Source organism: Malus domestica, chromosome 05, assembly GCF_042453785.1.
Source record: "Malus domestica chromosome 05, GDT2T_hap1".
In the NCBI taxonomy this organism is placed as follows: Eukaryota; Viridiplantae; Streptophyta; class Magnoliopsida; order Rosales; family Rosaceae; genus Malus; species Malus domestica.
In genome coordinates, this window is record NC_091665.1 from 949820 (window position 1) to 955840 (window position 6021).

General features: G+C 43.1%; 1 pseudogene; it reads left to right on the forward strand.

Annotated features, from left to right (window-relative positions):
• The first annotated feature begins 1678 nt into the window (after nt 1–1678).
• On the forward strand, nt 1679–2406 carry LOC139196636 (probable indole-3-pyruvate monooxygenase YUCCA8; annotated as a pseudogene).
• The last annotated feature ends 3615 nt before the right edge of the window (nt 2407–6021 follow it).

Below are 6021 nucleotides of genomic sequence, written 5' to 3' on the forward strand. Positions count from 1 at the left end.
TACAAGTTTGCCACTCCAATGAATTAAGGTATAAATATGACTTTATAGCCAAAATTCATTTAGGGTTTTTTTTTGGGGAAAGGATGAGAACATAAGCTCTCCTTTCTCTCTAAAGTGGCCGGCCTCCTTAGAAGGTTTAGCTAGCAATCCTACTACTCCAAGGTCACTCATTTCTTCTCCAATCTAACCTTGGTGAAGAGACTTAGAGGTTCTCAATTTTGGGAACTTGGAGAACCATTTCATCCATCCAAATCCATAGATCTAAGATGCAAGGAATGAAGGCCCTCTCTTTGGGTGATTAGCCTTTGCTTATGCAAAGAGGAATCTACAAAGGTATAAATTTCTCAACTCACTTTGATTTGAGTTGAGTCTTGGTTCACCAATCTACTAGGCTTTGAATTTCATGGTTAATGTTTTGTTTTAAGTGCATACAAGCATGATTCCGCCTTTAATTTGTTAATTGCATGCTATAGATGTTGCTTAAATGAACATGTTTTTCACAAAATTTCCTTCAGCCTATGCCATCACCTCAGAGTAAGTCTTCCAAGTGTTTGAAGAAACAATCACGTAGGCTTGCCGTGAAGGCTTTGAGGGCAGTCTTGTCATCTGCCTCAGCACAACGGGAATACTCATGGCTAAAGCGGCCAACATACATACGTAATGACTCGTTTGGCTTCTGACGAATAATGTACAAGTCATATGCAGAGTGCAAGCGATCGGTCTGGAAAATGTGTTGAGAAACAAACAGTTTCCTTAATTCTTCAAATGAGTCTACTGTCTCCGGTGGAAGACGACAATACCAGTTTAGAGCTCCACCAGAAAGGGTGGAGGGGAAGAGAAGACATCGCCCTTCGTCGGTGTGCATCCGGTATGCCATGGTGGACTCAAAGAGGTTAAGGTGTTCAATCGGGTCCTCATTTCCAGTATAGAGTTGCAAGCCAAGCTTCTACTTTGTCTTTGCTTGGAAGGGAGTGTCGAGGATCCTCCTTGTAAGAGGGTCAGGCCTAGGTTGGTTCCAATCAGGTATCTCAACTTGTTTACTTCTGTTTGTACCATACTTAGTACCTCCGTATTTAGACATCATATAAATACTCGGGGGACTTAAATGGAATTATGTAATAAAGTAAGGGGCAAATATGTAATAAGTAAGGAGCCCTTATTCTATAAAATGACCCCTCACCCTCACAATTAGAGAGGGCCTCACATCCCTTCTCATATGCAGAGAAGCTCATCCTCACATAAGGAAGCTCTCTCTCCCTCTTCAACATCTCAGAGAAATACAACAATCAGTGTGGATGTAGCCCAAACATTGGGGTGAACCACGATACATCTTGTGTTATTTACTTTCTTGCAGATTCACGGTCAAATTTACGTTGTTCCAAGACCTCTGGTTTTGTGCATCAACATTTGGCGCCGTCTGTGGGAATCGACACAAAAAGCTATGTCGGTTCTCTTTCATTTTTTTCACCTCCACCGTGAATCTGCAGAAACCCAAAAACCAAACTCAACACGCTATGTTCTCTACATTTGCAAACCTCGACTTACAAACGTTCTCAAAATTCTCAAGATCTTTGATCTACTTTCAACTACAACAACAAACAATCCCAAATTGTGTTGTACTTAAAACCCATTACTCAAATCCCACCATGTTTGAGCAACTACTTCTTTGATCATAAGCATGGAGAACTTGTTTCGATTAGATGATCATGAAGATTTCTTCGTTTGCCGTTGCATCATGGTCAATGGTCCAATCATAGTTAGAGCCAGACCATGAGGTCTGGCAACGGCGGCCTGTCTCGGAGACCAAGGAGTACCCTTTGTTGTCCTTGAGAAAGCCAAGTGCATAGCATCGCTTTGGAAAAAATGCACCTACTATAGGCTCAAACTTCACCTTCCAAAAGCATTTTGCCAACTCCCCAAGCTTCCATTCCCAGAATACTTCCCTGAGTACCCAACAAAAAGACAATTCATCGACTATCTTGAGTCATACGCAAAACACTTTAAGATCAACCCAAAGTTCAACTCCTGCGTTCAATCCGCAAGGTACGATGAGACAAGTGGTTTCTCGAGAGTCAAGACCGTTACCTCAATCGAGTTGACCCAGTCTGAGGTTGAGTACATTTGCAGGTGGTTCATTGTTGCCACCGACGAAAATGCCGAGTGTGTCGTGCCAGAAATGAACGGCTTGTCGGAGTTTGGAGCTGAAGTTATGCACGCGTATGAGTACAAGTCCGGTGAAAATTTCAGGGAAAGAAAGTACTTGTTGTTAGGTGTGGGAACTCCGGCATGGAAGTCTCTCTTGACCTCTGCAACATCAGAGCCTTGTCTTCTTTGAAAGACTTGAAGTCCAAAAAGTCTCTCTTTCAAGCTTCACGACGGCGGCGACAGCACTGCTGGCGTTCCTAAAGAGTTCAGATGCCTCATTTCCGGAGAGCTCATGGCCGACCTTGTTATCTTAGCCATGGGAGAGGATGGAGATGGTTGCATTACTGTGGATGAACTGGCGATAGTGATTCGGTCTCCGGATTAGAATCCGACGGATGAAGAGCTTCAGGACATGATAAGCGAAGTGGACGTTGATGGAAATGGGACCATTGAGTTCGCAGAGTTCTTGAGCTTAATGGCAAACAAAATAGGAGACAATGGATAAGGTTTTGACTCCTGACAAAGTTTACCCTCTTGCGCTGCTCACCCATGCTGTAAACCTACAACTGTCGGCCATGGGAACCAGCCACCCACGGTTTCATGTATGCAAGTGGAATTACAACCAACAAAGCAAAAAGCAAAGCAGTGGGAAAGCAGAGAAAAGAAGAAAAGCAAAAAAAATCTTCCTATTATTATGATTCCTTCTGTCTGCCAGGTGAAGAGACAGGGAGAGTGTAGCAGAAAAACACAAGCAAAAGCAAGGAATAAACACCCACACTGCAAAAGCAAGGAATAAACACCCTACCAAAATGATGTGGTTTACTTTCCTTATTTTTTGAATTATGTAATTTATTTTTCGTATTTTTCGGAGATATCTGTATAAACCCCACCAAAGGGTAATAAAAAAAAACGGCAAAGCCCAAAATAAATGGGCTGGAATGTTGTGTGGAGGGCGAAGGCCCACAAGCCCAAAATAGCACCAACCCGGTGACCAAAAGTATGCCCAGTACTACAAAATATTATTTGGCACGCTGCCGCTATTATCGCCAACCAGGTGATCTAAAGTACGCCCAGTACTCCAAATTATTCGGCAGCCTGCCGTTATTATCACCAACCAGGTGATCAAAAGTACGCCCAGTACTCCAAAATTATTCGGCAACCTGCTGCTATTATCACCAACCAGGTGATCAAAATTACGCCCAGTACTTCAAATTATACATGAGCATCACTCATGTCAATCATACATAAACATTCATGACCATCATTCATGTCAACATTCATGAGCATTACTCATGTCAACATTCATGAGCATCACTTATGTCAACATCCATGAGCATCACTTATGTCAATCAACATAAACATTCATGAGCATCACTTAATCAGCTTCAAAAGCTTCATTTACAGAGCTCTAGCTTCAAAAGCTTCATTTACAAAAGCTCCAGCTTCGAAAGCTTCATTTACAGAGCTCTAGCTTCAAAAGCTTCATTTACAGAGCTCTAGCTTCAAAAGCTTCATTTACAAAAGCTCTAGCTTCGAAAGCTTCATTTACAAAGCTCTAGCTTCAAAAGCTTCATTTACAGAGCTCTAGCTTCAAAAGCTTCATTTACAGAGCTCTAGCTTCAAAGCTTCAACTTGCAAAGCTTCACCTACAAAGCTTCAGTGCATAGTCTACAACGACCACCTCCGAACAAACCGCCATTTCGGACCATACATGGATTGAATTTGAAGTATCTTGCCAACAACCTCTATTGGCCGAAGACTTGGGGGACTACATTATGTACCATAAATTGGGCCTCAACTGGGCCTCATGAAAAATACTTAGGGGACTTAGCCCATTTTTCATGTACTGAGGAGCGAGTCCTTATTTTATAAAAATAACTCCCTCACTTTCATTAGAGAGCATTGCCGCCAGCTGAACAACCGCCTCGCCGTGAGCATCACTCCTAACCCATCACTTATGTATTGAGGAGCGAGCCCTTATTCTATAAAAGGGACTCCCTCACCATCATTAGAGAGCATCAACTTTAGCCCATCATTCATGTATTGAGGAGCGAGCCCTTATTCTATAAAAAGGACTCCCTCACCTTCAACGCCGCAAGCCGAACCAACCAAGGCAACATAAGCCACAAGTCGAGCAGCCTCGCAACATGTGCTACTTCTAGTTGAGCATCATTTCAGATTGAGCACCGCCTCATATCGAGTATCAGTTCAAGACGACATCTAGTTACTTCGGCCCACATATAGACTGAATTTCTAATCTCCAGCCAAAAGACTCTTTTGACTGAAGACTTGGGGGACTACTGCTTGTACCATACTTAGGGCCTCCGTATTTAGATCTCATATAAATACTCGGGGGACTCAAATGTAATTATGTAATAAAGGTAGGGGCAAATATTTAATAAGTGAGGAGCCCTTATTCTATAAAATGACCCCTCACTCTCCTCATTGAGGGATGCCATTTTCTTAGGCCATAGGAAGAGCTCTCTCACCCTCAGAAGCTCTCTCCCTCACACCCCTCACCTCTCAGAGAAATACAATATTAGTGTGGACGTAGCCCAAACCTTGGGGTGAACCACGATACATCTTATGTTATTTACATTTCTTGCAGATTCGCGGTCGGATTTACGTTGTTCCAAGACCTTCGGTTTTGTGCATCAACAACTTCCTTAAGGAGCTGTAGGACAAGAGGGTCCTGAGTGGAGTCATGTACCACTGGAGTTTTGTTTTGTAAATCTCTATCTCCTCTTGGAAGTAGGAAGGTTTAATCAAGAGCATGTGATTTTTCCATGGACTCGCCGTATTGACTTCCAAGGTATATCTGTCAGAACATTTCTGAGTCCCCTATACCTTCGTGTTTCTCTAGGACTTGTTGCCCTTTCCCCAAATTGGTAGCCGGCCTAGGACATAGGATGGGACCGAGTCTTTTAGAGAACCTTAGATCATTGATCTTCGAGCTTACATGGATGGGATTGTCTCGATGTTTCTTAAGGAAGTCTCGACAGTCGTGAAAAATGGCTTTCGATCATTCCACTCATTCTGTAAGGATGTGTCTTCCTCCACTCCTCCTACTTCGGGTCGAAGCAGCTGGGTTGAGAGAAGTCTCATGTTGGTCGCCATTTCGATGAGTAGCTCACTCCTCAGCGGGAACACCCATGTCAAGGGCAAATGACCTTCCGCGTTGGGGTGCACCCAGTTGATGGTTGACTTCCATAAGGGTGATGAACTCGTGTGTTTTAGTATATCTAGCCTCGTGGAGCATCTCAAAGACCTTCTCATACTGCTCTTGAAAGATCTCATTCTTCATCGTTATCTTGTTGTTCTGAGCCTCCAGCTCATCGACTTTAGCCTGAAGAGCAAACTTCTTTTGTTCCTTCTTTCGTTGCTTCGCACCAGGTGCAAAAGGGGTGTCATTCTGTGTGCTATGGCTTCCTTCGCTCCCTATGTTGGAAAGGGATGCCTGGTCAAAAGAGAGTTTACGAATGGTGGAAACCAGCTTAACAAAGCTGAAGAGAGTGGGAATAAGTGTCGTTCCCACAGACGGCGCCAAATGTTGATGCACAAAATCAGTGAGGACTTTGGTACAACAGAAAGTGTCAAGTTTGTGACCTTCGCTAGGTTGCTTCGGTCGCTAGCATGGATAAGTATGTAAATGGATAGAGACAAGGAAGCAAACATAAGATGTACGTGGTTCACCCAGATTGGCTACGTTCATGGAGTAGAGGAGTTCTCATTAATTGTGAAGGGTTTACACAAGTACATAGATTCAAGCTCTCCTTTAGTGAGTACTAGTGAATGATTTAGTACAAATGACATTAGGAAATATTGTGGGAGAATGATCTCCTTTTATAGAAGAGAGTTTCTAGCTTTGTTTTGACA